The sequence below is a fragment of the Cheilinus undulatus genome, linkage group 13 (assembly GCF_018320785.1).
Source record: "Cheilinus undulatus linkage group 13, ASM1832078v1, whole genome shotgun sequence".
NCBI lineage: Eukaryota > Metazoa > Chordata > Actinopteri > Labriformes > Labridae > Cheilinus > Cheilinus undulatus.
This window is the reverse complement of record NC_054877.1, coordinates 28,659,023-28,674,332: the sequence shown is the minus strand read 5'-3', so window position 1 is coordinate 28,674,332 and position 15,310 is coordinate 28,659,023. Positions and strand designations below refer to the sequence as shown.

The 15,310-nt window shown below is 40.2% G+C and overlaps 1 long non-coding RNA gene across 1 annotated transcript; it reads left to right on the top strand.

The window, feature by feature from the left end:
* The first annotated feature begins 14 nt into the window (after positions 1-14).
* Positions 15-3,772, top strand: LOC121520587. Its single transcript, XR_005992786.1, has 3 exons — positions 15-437; positions 1,171-1,265; positions 2,959-3,772. It is a non-coding gene; the product is annotated as an uncharacterized LOC121520587 (long non-coding RNA).
* Positions 3,773-15,310: the final 11,538 nt, after the last annotated feature.

Below are 15,310 nucleotides of genomic sequence, written 5' to 3'. Positions count from 1 at the left end.
AGACAGAGAGGTGATCCAAACAGATACACAGCACAGACCACGGCGGAGAAACTGTTTTGTAAAGGGGCTACAGCTTTTAATCAAAGTCTGCCATCATGATGCACCCTTTAATCATCGGCATCATGACCGTAAACACCTCACTGACCGTGGTGTACTGGAGCTTCCTGCTTGGTGATGCCTACTTCAAATGGCTGATGGAGCCAGAGGACAAACCAAAGAAGGAGGTGACACCAGCCTGAGGGCAACAACGTGAACTGACTATATGAATTTTCATTATTTTTGTTATGTTTTTTTCTAGTCTAATAGAGCAGCTTGGCTTGTAGTGTTTTTAGTGGAGTCTGTCCTTTCTGTTCCACCTGGAGAAAACCTGGAAACCTCATTTGGAAAATCCTGTACCAACAGGATCTTGCAAGAGGACACAGGAGTCATCATTACAGGTAATTTCCAGCTTTTGTCTTATATTTTAGCACAGGAAAATACATCAGACCACTTTAGTTTTATGTGTTATTTGCCCTTGTAGGTTTGTGTGTGGCTAAAAGGTTGTATTAGCTGTTCAAACTGGACCAAACTTAAGTATCAACAGGTGCTACCAATGCAGATACGTTAAACCCCTCCTCTGTTGTTCAGTCCGCCGACTCAGTAGAAATATGTTGTTGGTGACTGTGCCATACGTAAACCAAATCCTTCCAAGGATTAGTAAAGATCACCTTGGTAGTGGCACAAAATCTAAATCTGAAGCTGAGACTGACCAGAGACCTCACACTGCTTTTTCATCACATCCATTCACTTCTCTCTTGCTTCAAGAAGACTAGATTTTCATCAAGTGTAACATCTGTTTTTATTTTTTCCCTTTTTTTCTACTCATCATGACGCACACCTTCTACTATGGAATGCACCCCGTCTCTTGGTTTATTCTTTTTGCCAACGTGGCCATCACCATCTATGAATGGCAATTTCTTGTCACTCAGTTCTTAAAAGTTACACAGAGAAGAGAAGAAGAAGAGCCAAAACCATAGAGAGGATATTTAAATTATTTTGCACCACCTAGGAGATTTTGTAGGATCATATGAAAAGAGATCCCAGATGGTGGGTTCTTGGTTTGCCATGATGAAACAGTAATAGTAGGAATTTGACTGCATTTGTTTAACATGTTTTTGTGCTTATTTCTAGAGCGATCTGTATGCAGCACACGCCAGTTTGGACGCCCTTTTACTCACAAGCCTAAAGAAGAAACCTGGCAATCCGTTTCAAGCTTTGATTACAAGGTAATACCTTAAATTGTTTTAATTTCTTGAGAAATTCTCATTAAATCATTCATCCCTTTCATCTCTACTTTCTCATCACAGAAAAAGTCAATGTCTGTCTTTATCAGATTAATAGTTTTCTATCCACATAGATATTTATTGGACAAGACATTGTTTTGAAGGAACGCCTTCTCTACACAGCAAGAAATAATCCATTAAAGTAAAGTGACATATCAGTGAATTATACTACTGGACAGCAGCAGAATACAAAGACTGGACCTGCTGGGTTTAAAATGAATTCAAAGTGTGCAATAATCATAAAGTGATGGCACTTTAAAGCCCAGGGAGAGTGGGTTTACTTTAATATATGTCTCATATATAAATAGATTTATGTATGCAGTGTAGTCATGGAGGACCATAAGCCTCTTTGGAGTATTACTGTCCACCTCTCCTCGCTCATATCTCTAATCCCTGCAGATGGAAAGCTGATATTACTCTGTGACAGACTCAATCCTATTAACTCGGTCTGTCCTATATTCACCTCTCCCCTGGCTCGTACGCCTCGCTCCCCTGGAAATATGACCGAGGAACCCCTCTGCAGAAGACTAGAAGGAGGAATGCTGGGATTTAAGTCTAGACGAAAGATTAGGAGAGCTGGCACACTTATGGCATCACATTTTTCTGGCCTGGTGGACGACATTTCTGAATCACTGTCACTCAAAAGAAATGGTGTTCCTGTTTTTGAGCCATCTTGACATCTCCATCTGTCATCTCTCCTGTCATCCCTCCCAGATTCTGAAAAGAGAAAATGACTAATTCTCAGATATTCTCCCTCCTTGGCCCTGTCGCTCCACCATCACCCCTCTTTTAAAGTTTTCACAGCGTATGAGAAACAGTCTCTGCTTGTCAACCATGAAAAAACACGCCTCGAGAGGAGCTCTGCTTTTGAACCTCACACAGCCGGTGTTTGAGCACCGACAGCTCCTCCAGCTGTCCTGGAGGAGGGAGGAGGAGAACTATTTTGTGGACTACATACCTCCAGCCAGAGATGCTATAACTCTGCCTCGTAATGTAGTCTATGTCCTGGTTGGGGTGGTGCTGGTCATAGTGGCGACTTACGCCATAGTGGGACATCTTATTAAAGATCTGATGCATGACATTGCAGGTAACACCAGAACCAGTGTCCTCTCCCTCTTGTCACTTCTCCAACTCTGGTTCCATGTTTGTGGTGACTTTGGGTCCTTGTTTTCTCCCTAAGCTTTGGCCCAGACTATCAGGGTTTCTTTCCTTCTTGATCTCCTTTTAAGCTTGATGATCTTCCTGATCTTACCCAGTGATTGTTGTTCATCTGATATCTTTAGGGTGAATGGCAAGAACTATATTAACTATGAGTGGCTGCTGGTATCTTGTCATCTTAAAGGAGCACTCTAGTGTTTTTCTGAAGCACTTCAGCAAAGTTCGGAGGCTGGCTGAAACCCCTGATCTTGCATTTAATCAAAACTCAATAGCATGTTTGATTTGACCTTCCACTTCAACTTTGCAGTCTTCAAGCCAAACTAAGCCTCATTTTATTCCCTTCTGATAGAGCCAAATAAGGCTTGATACACAAGCAGACAAATCCCCATGATATACGACTGGAGAAAATCACACGAGTGTGCCTTTAAACACACAACAGTTTGATTTATGTGACTTCTCGTGTTTCATCTCCTCGCAGACTGGATCCTTGGCCCCAAATCAATGGAGGATGATTCAGATGAAGACAGAGCAGAGACAGCAGAAGAGTGGAGACTGAGTGTTTCCAGTTTGCTGATGGAGACAGATAGGCTGGAGATGGAGATGGAGAAAGATCAGCAGCTCCCTGGTCTTCATTGGGGAGACGCCTCCCACTCTTTGTTTGCGTCTCCTCCACTGAGAAACACCATCTCTCCAGCTCTCTCTGAAGAAAACAGTACATCATCTCAGAGCGTGACCTGCGCCTGCCCTTTGACCACTTATGTAACGTCCCTTTGAGTTTGAAGCTGTTTTTGTCATAAATCTCTGTTGTTGTTGATGTAGTCATGCATAACTAATGCCTTTATGATCAACACTTACTGTATTACAGTTTGCATTTGTTCTATTGAAAATATACACAATGGGTCTATATTGTCAATCATTCAAATTGAGTTGCAGTAATTGTTACAAATGTCTAAGGGCCTCATTTATGCAGCATTTTTAGGAGTTCTGACTTTAATCCTGTCCATGAAGTCAAACACAGAGAGTGAATACTATACCACTGTAAAAAAAAAAAAAAAAAAAAAAAAGGTCATGCTGTAAATATATGTATGTTCGGTTTTAAACTTAGAGTTGTTGATTTAATCTACAAAAAAACTAATCAGTTTGGATAATTGACTACTTACTGAATCTAATAGGATAAATGTGTAACTTAAAAATGAATGAAAAGGTCAAATCCCACATGTTGAAGAAGAAAGGATTTAAACCAGTTTCCTTTGTGTTGGACTGAGCTGATTTCCAATAAACAATGGACTGAGTGTTGTTGTGTCTCGTCTGTTCACTAATCCATTCTCCCTTCCTCTAATACCTGGCTGTGTCAGGAGATAGTGAGCTCCTTTTATAAAGGTCGAGGATGAGGCTTCTTTGCACCAAGCTGTGATAGATACATAGCAGGGGTGGAAAGTAACTATCTACATTTACTCAGATTACTGTAATTGAGTAGATTTTTTGGTACTTGTACTTGTTTGAGGACATTTCAAAATCAGTACTCTGCTTAAGTAAGATTTAATCAAAGTAACTGGACTGTTACTTGAGTCCAATACTTTTGAATTTTTTCTACTTCTGTCGACTTTGCAGCAGCACATAAAGAGAGAATCATTTAACATCACATCCCAAAATAGCAAAAACTGGTGTTGATATGGCAGGGGTAAATATTTCTGTGTTATTTTAACACCCAAAGTATAATTTTAACTCCACTCTGAGAGAAAATCTCTTTAGTATTGGAGTTATTTGATCCACCAGTTGGTGGTCCACAAGTGATAGTTCAACTCAATAAAGAGTTGATTGGTCTAAGCTAACCCGCTGCAACTTAAAGTTGGGGAAATGTGAGGGTGGAGTTCCCCATCATGCCCTTGCGCAGCGTGTTTAGATTTGTTTATTTGTGTTTGGATGTTGCTGGGGTTCTTTTGGTCATGTTTCTAGTGGATTGCTATTGTTTTCAATGGGAGACCCATTTTCACTGAGTTAGAGTTTTAGCCTGTGACTTCAGGTGTTCCTAAAGGATGTATAATTGATATTATTCATCAGTATGAATTGCCTTGCTATGAAGTTGACTCTTGCCAGAGGAGACCCCCCTTGCTACAGATTTTCAACAATTAATGCTGCTGTTATACTGCAAAATATTCCAAACTTTTAAAGTGTAGTTTAACTTTATGTATTAGACTGATAAACACACTTTTAAATGTTACATTTAAATGTTTATTAGTTTAAATAACACTGCCAATTTTGCTGTGTATTTTACTTCATTACAGAGGTGTGACTTTACCTGAACAACCTGGCTGGAGATCTATTCCATTGTCATTCTTACCAATAAGTAAATGTCGTATTTTATCATACAACTCAGTAGGTACTCAGTACTTAAAGTAAACTTTAAACACTTTTTACTTTTACCTGAGTAGATTTATACTTAAATATTTATTACCCAGAGTAACTTTTACTTGAGTATAATAGTCGCAGTGCTCCCTCAGGGGTCTCTGTACACCAGTTACACCAGTTACAGTGGAGAACCACTCTCATGTGACACTGAGTCAAACCATCCCAGCACACAGCTGCCAGTAAACACTGTACAGCAGCTCTGATACTGGGAGGAGGAGGCTGTTTTTTTCTGGTCAGCAAGGTCTGCTCAGCTTTGCTCATAAAGCCAGTAACAGAACAAAGGGGCTAAATTTATGCTATTTCCTGTAACTAAATCACTCTGTTAGTTTAGGATACCTATATTTACCTACCCCAATGGCCAGTCAGTTGAACAAATTCCCCCAACAATGCTCAAAAGTACCTGCATTTGGTTGGTGGCAGGTGCTAATTTCCCACCCTGGTAGCAAGTAAAAGCATTAGGAAGATTAATTATGTAAGTAGCTTACTAGCAAACTCATGGCTATAGTAGCTACCTGTTGTATAGCTAGCTTTTATTTTTAAGAGAAACTCATGTTTGATGTGGTTTTTGAAAATGACTAGTTTTAGGACAGCATGTAGACCATTTCGGAACTTCCCTAAATGACAACTTAAACATCCCACTTTGCCAAGAGTCCCACCTCATACTTAGATTTGTTCCCTGATAGAAAATGGCAGCAAGGTGAATATACCTTCATAGCCAACCAATTTGTTAGATAGTTAGACAGATAGATTGACAGCTACATAGAAACAAAATCTCTCCTTCTCATTAGTAAACTGCTCGCAGCATCTTTTCTCTGACCTTGAGCACTTCAAGCTGCTGAAGCTAATCTAATTCTAATCTGCATAGCTGTGCATGCAGGCAGCCAGGGGGGTTGTAGAGGGAAACAAAATGTAAAATTTGCCTTTGGGAGGGATAGAGATGTTCTTTCTATTGAAGGCTTACTTTCTTTGCGTGTAAAATTTAGTCAGGAAGGTAAAAAACAATAGTGAACTGTAGAATTGCGACCAAATCCCTTGCTGTTTTCAAAGTTTTTTACTTATGTCTAGGCTACTAAACTTTACTTGAGAGTTTCCTCTTGATGTTTTTCTGCTGTGTATCAATTTATTTATTAAATGGACCTTATGTGCTGCCTTCTTTGAATACAGTGATAAAACTGAGGTATTAAGTGGATCACCTGTGCTGCAGTTTCAAAGACTCATTGCAGCAATGGATGTACCGAGGGAGAGTTTTAACATAAGATACAGGGAAGAAGATGGGACTGTTCTCTTTGAGAGCTACGTTCCCCCCTCTCGGGATGATGTTCATCTGCCTACATACGTCCTGTACCTGCTCATGGCCGTCTTCATCGTGCTGGGTGTCCTTTATGCCATCATTGGCCACCTCATCAAAGACCTCATCCATGACTTTGCAGGTCAGTTAAAGTGTGATTGTTTTTAATTAGATCAGAAATATAACTCACACATCTAAATATCTCTTCCTCTCTCCAGACTGGCTGTTTGGGGAGCAGCCAGAGGAGATTGTGGTCAACTACTGTGAGGCAAAAGATAAGTTCATGGCAGACTGGTGCCCAGAAACTTCACCTGAGCTAGAAGCTATGGCCCGGGCAGAGGAGAACAAGATCATTGACAGGGACTTTATTAAAGCTCCTGCCATCTGGATAATTTCTGCAGAACCTCGAGGGAGCAGGTCTGGACCCAGAGTGGTCTTTGGGAAGAGGACTTAGTGGTGTGGATGATGAAAAGAAGAAGCTGACATCAATAGAGACTTGGTGCAAATCGCTGTAATGAAATACATACTAGTACCTGGCTGTATGAGGGAGCTCATGTCTTCCCTGCTGACACTGCTTCAGAGCAGTCTAATGAGGACATCTAGTGTTCACTGAGGTTATTACAGCTGAATAGTTGCAGTGAAAATGGTATCTGCAGGCTCGCAGGCAGCAGTTTCAGGACCGTAGAAATAGGACCCTGCTTGCCCACATGTGCGTAGTTGTTGAGCATTTGTTTGAATACAAATTGCTGGTTACTGCTTCCATTAACGACAGCAATGGGGGATAGACAGAGCATGAGTAGTCTATTTGATGACCTAAATTTGATCTGTTTGAAATAAGATATAAATTTCATCCAAGCAAAATGAACAGCATGTGGCAGCATGGGATTGTGTAACATTATTGATAAGACTACATTACTGCTAGTAAGGGAACTAATGTTGTCAATAATGTTACACAGGTCATTAGACACTAGTTCACATTACCCTACATATTATATTTATATTTCCTTTCATTTCTCCTTCCCTCAGGTGTACTTGAAGCCTTCGGCAAGCCCTGTACCCCAGTTATCCCCTGGTTCTGTTCTAAATGTTCTGTTTGTTCACTTGTTTTCATGTTGTATTTAGTGGAAAATAAAGAAAAGTTTGGAAAAATAGTTTGAGAATTTAATGGGGATCAAAGATTTTGGGGAAACAATGGCTTATCATGTATAAAACAGTTGTATAAAATGGAAAAAACACTTATCACGATGAAGTGCTTCAAGTTAACTTTAAATTCCTGCCTCTAAAAGTCCTGTTAACTCAAGCAACTTCTTTGCAATGCTCATTGATTTCAGTGGGTGGTGCTGTTGCAAAAAAACATGGGTCCTGGTTCTACAGTCCTGAATCTTTGGTCTAGCTGAATCTGCTTTAACTTGTTAAATTGCAATGCTCCTCCACTTCATTGGGCGGTGCTGTTGCGGCAAAACACGGGTCTTAATTCTACGGTCCTGAACCTGCTGCCTGCTAGCCTGTTAGGGACCTCTTTGCAGCATCACAAAGCTCAGCACTATTTGTTGGGAAGAAACAAACAAATGAAACAAAACAATTCAAATATGCATCAAATCTGTTTGGGATTATGTTTAACTGTTAACATAGAACTTTCCTTTTGTGTTAATAAAAAAGTTCTAAGTTTTTTTGTGCATGAAGTCATGAAGTTGAAGCTAGCTTAATTTGCTCATTTGACGTTTTTGTGTCAAACGTTCATCATATACACCCCAAAAATCCACCTCCAAACACTGCAACATTACGTAGACATAAACTATGTTTACAACATCAGGTTTAATGAAGAATTTTTAGTTCAAGTCTGGTACTCCAGAGCACCTAGCTCCACATTTGAGGTCACAAGTATAACATACGTAGACGCTGTGTTTGCCCCATAGGATGTAGAAAAAAATTGGACAAACCCTGTGTGACGTCAGTTGTCTGCTTATAATAAGCGGGCTCAAGCCAACCCATGGTGGATTCCGTATTGAAATCACAGTCTTAACCAAATTTTGGATCAACCTAACGGCTCGACCACTAAGCTCAACTTCCTGTCAGCTAGCTAGCTAGCATTCTGGTTGACAGAAATGTACCTTCTTCCTTTTGAGATATCTGTTAATCAAGTGAGACGCACCAATCAGTCGGCAGTGAGGTTTTTCTTGAATATAATAGAAACCATGATGCTACAAAAAATTCACCCCTGTACATTGAAAGAACATGAGGACATTAGCTAATGAGACGTGTGGTTTTTTGAACCAGGCTGTAAACCAGTTTATTTCTGGTGTAAAAACTGTCTTTTTACCAGGTGTTCAGACGGGACTTCTAGTGTTCCTGCAGCCAGCCTCAAGTGGACACTTGCTGTATTGCAATTTTTTGTACTTCCTCATTGGCTTCATTTTTCAAGACCAGAGGTTGCCGCTTGGTTTACCTGCTGCCACGATGCGTCAACGTGTTCCACATATTGCCAGAGGCAAGACCGCCTCACAAGCATATAGTTATTTGAGAGAACTTGAGATTTCCTGAATAAAAAGCACTCGTGTCCAGGTTACACCTATTCTGATGAATCGTTTATGTACTCAGTGGTCTATGTTCATGTAAGTAGTAATAATGGTATACACTGTGACCAAAAAATGAACAAGGTCTGTAAAATAACATATAAACCATGCTTTTACTTTGTTCTTCTAAATGTCAAATTAATGTGTTATTTTTAAAAATTTCTTTAAGCAGCAGCATTTTTAAAAAGCCCATCAGTGGTTCCGTGTCTGCATGTGAATCACAAAATCACGAGTGATAGGTTACGTTTGTAAGTGCTGCTGGCAGTACAGACAGTGAAAATTTTGTCAAATTAGTTGATCTGGCTAACGTTACGATGGTATAATCTATCTATCTATCTATCTATCTATCTATCTATCTATCTATCTATCTACGAGCCAGTACAGCTCACATAATAGCTTGCGTTTTAAATCAAAGAGAAAAACTAATTTTATTGCTTAAATAACTGCTCACAATACATTTGGCTAGCAAAAAATAACAATAATGAAAGAATCACTCTGCCAGTCAGACATTTCAACAGGTATCCCAGATAGTTGAGGTCAGCCATATACTAGGTTTCAACCTAGTCTTGTTTATTCTATTAGCTTTCTGTGATGTATGTCAAATATATTCATGCAATAAATATGACTCGATCTGGCATGTCAGGTTAGCTGTTTCCTGCCTACAGGGCTTTATGTTTTAAACTTTTGGGATCCTTCCATTCTCAACCCATAGACATAAGGGACAGCACAATTACACCCCCCAACAAAAAACACTCTGATAGAACACACAATTCTGTCAACCATTTCAACAGGCATCCCAGATAGACGCGGTCAGCTATATACTAGGTTTTAACCTAGTCTTGTTCTGATTTTATCTAGATGGTAGCATGGGCAGTCAACAAAAGTGGAATATTTGGCTTGACTGTGGCTTCCACAAATGTGCTTCATGAACTTTCAGTAAAGAAATAACCATGAAACAAAACACCTTCACTCTGATATACATTATTCTTTTTCCAGCTTTAAGTAATTCCTCTCTATCCTCCAGGCGTCTGTCTGTGTTTTCCCAGGCTCAGCTCAGAGCTCACTGTACTTGGGCTAATCTGTGTCTGTTATATCTAAAGGGAAAGTTACACATTGCTGCTGCTGGCTCTAACAAGATTACCAGAGCTGTGTCCCTCGTCTTTACATCCACTTGCTGTTTGTGACTGTTAAAGTAAACACTGACATAATCTCATTAACTGTGTCCCACTTATCCCCCCTACTCTTAAAGATGAGGACCTTCGAGTCATTAATGTCATTAACTTCAGGGAGATGAAGCAAACAAGAGGCACTGCATGTTAAAAACTGAGTGGAATCTCAGGTAAATAACGGTCAATCCAATTTCTACCCCTTAGCCCTTATATTAGCCCTACCCCTTAGTTTTGCATGTTCATGTCAGGTGAAGGGGTGTCCCAATTCTCTTTTGTATTGAGGGCTAGGGCTAAGGGCCAAGGGCTACATAGCCCTTGAAACGAAGATTTTCCAGGACCACACTTGAAACCAAGGGATATGATGAATTTCCCTTCATGCACTGCGTTCATTTGTGAAATGGCACAACAGACTACTGAGGAGGTGCATAAATGTAAAAATAATTTTGGCATTATGATTATAAAAAACACAGCAGTTGTGTTTTCTCATATATTCAATCTTTAGCCACTGGGGATGCGAGTTAATTGTATTTTCGTATGTACACGTGTAAACAAGAGCTATTAACAGTGTAAAAATATGGAGAATATCAACGCAGATCCACAATGAGATGGTTGACGCTTTAGTGTCCCTTCCTATGACACAGCTGTTTTTTGGAAATGTGTAATGATGAACAGCAATCAAGTGGCATCTCTTTTCTTAAGGCAAGGTTTTAACCCCTATGCCTTACCACTCTGTTTCAAGGGGCAAGGGGAAGGGTTACAGGGTAGAAATGGTATTGGCCCTAAGTCTGCCACTGTGTTTTAAAGGACTAACAGAATAGTACATTTAAAGCTCCTGTGTGGAACTTTTGCTTTGTGTTGAATTTAGCGCCCCATGTGGACAAAGCAGTTCCTCTTATCTGCTTGCTGATTTTTTTCCATTCAAGTGTAAATAATGAAAAATATCTTGCTGGAGAAAATGTCAATAACTTTCTGGAGACCAACAAAACCGTCATTTCACCTTTAGACCCAGTTAAACTATGACACCCGTTCAATACATCAAAAAAAAAAAAAAAAAAAAAAAGTTTTAAGATGACATGTAAGTTAAATATTCTGGCTGGGTTCTTTTACTTCTTAGGCAAAGCGTTTTAGCATGTAATCAAGTATTTTATGATCAGTTAAACTGGATTTAAATTTTTATTATCATTTTTATGTTTTTTATATGAGTAAAAGGCCTCTTGCAGCCCACCTGAAGTACACCCAGGTCCCACAACCCCTGTTGGGTAATGATCTGCACTTCCCTTAAAGTTTTAGTTGTCAGAATAATTGTTTAATAAATAATTACAAATAATTGTTATTCTTATTTTTTATAAACCTATTTTTTAAAAATACTTTTTGAACCCTACTGATGGCTCTGTCTGTGTCTGAGTGACTTACTGAGTGGGTGATCCTACTTTTAGAGTCATACCATACACAGTTCTGTTTGCTTGTACTGAAAGCTGTTGGTAATGGCTGCCACTGCTGCTCATGTAGCTTTACCACTGTCTCTGTTTTACTATAACTGGGCCACGTTTCTGTATGAAATAAATAATAAAATCAACCCTATAAAGTTTTCATGTTGGGAAAGATGTTTTCACTCTTCTGCTGACCTGCATTACTACATGATATTCAAGGGGGAAATGGTTTCTTGTGTAAATGCTTGTTAACAATGGCTGCTGGTGGAGCAATTAGCTCTGAATTAGTCACAGCAGCACTTTTGTCAAAACTTGACATGTCTTTATTAAAACAAACAGAGAGAGACACTAAGGCCCCGTTGACACGGAGACGAATTCAGGAGTATACAAGGCCTGGGCGATATGGCCGTAAAATCATATCACGGGATTTTTTTTCCTTGCCTTTGACGATAATGGTATTATATCACTGTATTACAAAATTAAAAAGAGAAAATTCATTTTTATCCAAATTCAAGTGTTATTAACCCCCCTTCTCCCCTTAAAACAAACCTTTGATGGCATACTCAATTTATCTCTAAGTATAGGAACACAGAAAACATGTTTTTTTTTTTAAGTCTCTCTAGGTTTACTTCTAACTGCTCTCCAAGTTTTGCATTTCATCTCTAACCTGATGAGGTGTGTTAAGCTGCTTATGACTTGAAAATGTTTCTTAGTGAAGTCGTTCAAAATAAAAGCATTTCACAAAAATAATAGCCACAGACTTTTATTTTGAAGAGCTTGACGGAAGTATTGTGTTTAGCATTGAGTTAGCTTAGCTTTGGCTGCCGTACCGGAGAATACAGCTAGTTTACAGCAGCTTTTCTGACCTCATTTAACATCGCAGCCTGGATCTTTGACTCACTGTGGACTTAGAAAAGAAAGTCATAAGTTAAAATAGACTTTTAAACGGTTGTTTATGCCATTGTAAGAGGAAGAGCTGCAGCGCTGAGCTCTGAGACCAGCCAAAGCAGCACTTAGCTTGTGTTACAGCCCCAGGCAGGCCAACAGAGACAGCACACTGACTTCGTTGCGGTACAGCTGTCAGACTTTTAGAGGAAAAAACATGTTTTTGCCTGCTAACTCACACTGAGGCAGATATGATGATGTCATTAACAAGCGCTATCGTGATTGGTCGGTAGAGTCCAAATCTCTACCGTAGGCCAAATTTATATAATTTATACCGTCTACCGTATATACTGCGCACCCCTAGAGTATACGCAAAAGTTTTTTGTCGGATCAGCGTGTCATCCATACGGACATGGCGTTTTGGGTGACTGTAAACGATACTTCTTGAAAAGGGGTCCAAGAGTGAACAAATCTGTAAATGACTACCGTTTCATTTCCATGTGGATGGCCAACTGCATCTTTCCTGAAACGATTACAACACACATCGCGTAGCTCTCTTACGATGCCTGCACAGGTCCGGCCAAAACAACAATAGCTGATTAAAGGATTATGTTCGTGCTGCAGAAGGTACTGAGCTTATTATGGCTTTTACAGCAAATTCTGTTATTTTTTTACCACCACTGTGAAATGCATACACCATATGTTCTTAATCCAGAGAACAACCAGAAGGGCAACTATAAGAAAGTTTGTCAGTTTTCTGTGATCTTCTTCTCTCTTTTGGTCCATTTCCGTGGCAGCAATACAGCGCCAGCCTTGGCATACACACTACAGCGTTTTCAGTCGTTTCAGTGGTTCCGTGCTTACACGGATATTTCCTGAAACGATCCCATCTTTACAGAAAACTTTTTCAAAACAAAACGTCTCTGTGTGGATGGGGCCTAAAAGCTTTCTTTTTTTTAAGATTATTTTTGGGCCTTTTCATGTCTTTATTAGATAGAGGAAGGACAGTGGATAGACTCGGAAACAGGGCATAGAGTGGGGAGAGACATGCGATAAAGGGCCACAAGCCAGATTTGCACCCAGGCCGCCCATGTACATGGGTGGCGCCTTAAACCACTCAACCATCTGCGCCACGACTAAAACCTTTCTGTGACAGAAAAGGTGTCATTGCTCTTCTGCCGAACTGCTTGGGCATGAGTATGTGATAGTTACAGGGAAAGGGTTAGTTGTTGCGAGTAGATGTATACAAGGCCTGCTGGTGGAGTCATTAGCTGGGACTGAGCTGCAGCAGTGGGTTTGTCTGAACTGGACAACATTTCTTTATTCCAACAAACACAGATGGCAACCTAGACATGGGCTACAAATGTCGCATTCCTCATGTCAAGCCTGAACCAGAGACAACGTCAGAAGCGTCTTACCTTGGCTGTAAAGAAAAAGTACTGGACTGTTGCTCAGTGGTCCAAAGTCCTCTTTTCAGATGAAAGTACATTTTGCATGTCATTTGGAAATCAAGGTCCCAGAGTCTGGAGGAAGAGTGGAGAGGTACAGAATCCATGTTGCTTAAAGTCCAGTGTGAAGTTTCCACAGTCAGTGATGGTTTGGGCTGCCATGGCATCTGCTGGTGTTGGTCCACTGTGTTTTCTGAAGTCCACAGTCAATGCAGCCATCTACCAGGAAATTTTAGAGCACATCATGCTTCCTTCTGCTGACAAGCTTTCTGGAGATGCTGATTTCATTTTCCAGTAGGACTTGGCACCTGCCCACACTGCCAAAGGTACCAAAAGCTGGTTCAATGACCATAGCAGAGGGCCATACTGAAAGCGTGGCTTGTGCAAACTGGTTTGACCTGAACCCCATAGAGAATCTATAGGGTATTGTCAAGAGGTAGATGAGAGACACCAGACCTAAAAATGCAAATGACCTGAAGGCCGCTATCAAAGCAACCTGGGCCTCCATCACACCTGAGCAGTGCCACAGGCTGATCGCCTCCATGCCACGCTGCATTGATGCAGTAATTCATGCAGAAGGAGGCCCAACCATTTTGTTGTATATTGCTGCTAGCATATTGTATATCCTTGGTTCCCAACCTGGGAACCCGGGGGGGTGCCAAAGATCTCAAGGGGGGGGCGAGGCTTTGTCTGCTTTGAGGCTGCCAAAAATAGATGTGCAAATATTGACTAAAACCATGATAAAACAGTTAGTAAGTAGTTTATGCAAAGGTCTTTAGATAATAAAAGCATTCATAGACCTCTTTTTAGGGTTTTATCATTGAAACAATTCAAATCTTTGTTGATTTTTGGTGTCAGTGTGTCACTTTTTCTTCACTCTTGGGCCCTGGGGGGGCTCTGCTTTTCTTAGGTGCATGTAGGGGGGGCTTCAAGGAAAAATGGTTGGGAAACACTGTTGTATATGCTAGCAGCAACAAGAGACCAGTCCAATTATGGCGGAAGACATTAGCGTGGATGCTGCTAAAGCACCAGTTTTATCAGAACTTGACAAAATTTCTTTGTTTAAAGGTGCAGTTTGTAGAAGTTGTCAGCTTTTCGCCGAACAGAAATGGTGTAAATGGGATATAATGTTTATATATTTTTGTGAAGTATGTTAAAATAAGTGTACAATCATCCCCTTAAAACTTTCGTTTTCTTTTTACAAAATTAGAAAAAACCTTTTAAAATATACATTACTGCGGGTCGCAATCACGGAGGCTGACATAACGAACCGCCATGTTGTCTACGGCAACATTTTGGGGACAGAAACAGCGAAACGCAATTTTTAAATATGAACCTGCCCGCCGGTCCTGAAATCTGCCTGGAAGGCAGGCGGAGGAGAAGAAGACTGACCTATAATCTATAAAAATAATGGTTACAAAAATGAATGAATAAACCCTCACCTCGTCACTGCTGTGAATGATGTCTGGCTCATGATCCTTTTTGGTCTTCACAGGCTCTTGTCACTTAGTGATGTGACGTTTTGGTAACAGATGGGCTCATTCTAAAATCTGAACGCTAGATGTCGCTAAAATTCAAATTTCTACACACTGCACCTTTAAGGAAGAACAAAGAACAACATTGAGTTA